The sequence below is a fragment of the Schistocerca nitens genome, chromosome 11, assembly GCF_023898315.1.
Source record: "Schistocerca nitens isolate TAMUIC-IGC-003100 chromosome 11, iqSchNite1.1, whole genome shotgun sequence".
NCBI classification, from domain to species: domain Eukaryota; kingdom Metazoa; phylum Arthropoda; class Insecta; order Orthoptera; family Acrididae; genus Schistocerca; species Schistocerca nitens.
In genome coordinates, this window is record NC_064624.1 from 117,781,326 (window position 1) to 117,782,011 (window position 686).

Here is a 686-nt window from a genome sequence, read left to right on the forward strand (position 1 = left end):
CCCAGAACAACATGTAGATTTATTAATTGATTTTTTACATGGGAAAAAAGCACTCCGTCGTCAGGTCACGAATGGCCTACCGGGACCATCCGACCGCCGTGTCATCCTCCGAGTAGGATGCGGATAGGAGGGGCGTGGGGTCAGCACACCGCTCTCCCGGTCGTTATGATGGTATTCTAGGCCGAAGCTGCTACTATTCGGTCTAGTAGCTCTTCAATTGGCAGCACGAGGGTGAGTGCACCCCGAAATATGGCAACAGCGCATGGTGGCTGGATGGTCACCCATCCAAGTGCCGGCCACGCCCAACAGCGCTTAACTTCGGTGATCTCACGGGAACCGGTGTATCCACTGCGGCAAGGCCGTTGCCTATTTGTACATGGCAAATATGGACATTACCGGGTCCATAAGTGTATTGCTAAATTATGCAAGGTAGTGGTTTTTGACAACATGTGGTGTAGAGTTCAAAAGAGGCTAGAATCCTGTGACAAGTGTCAAAAAATACAAGCAAGTAAGAGAATTATACAGGGACATATGTACTCTGTGGAACCTCAGAATAAACTAGATGTAGTAGCTGTGAATCTTTTCGGCCCTCTGCCAGTTTCAAGGGAGGTTGTGAATATGTGTTTGTATTGGTGGATGGATTTTCAAATTGTGAGAGGTTTTATCCTATTAAGAAGGCTAATTCC

The 686-nt window shown here is 47.4% G+C and overlaps 1 pseudogene; it reads right to left on the minus strand.

The window, feature by feature from the left end:
- Window positions 1-250: 250 nt before the first annotated feature.
- LOC126214055 (5S ribosomal RNA) lies at window positions 251-367 on the minus strand (annotated as a pseudogene).
- Between the last annotated feature and the right edge of the window lie 319 nt (window positions 368-686).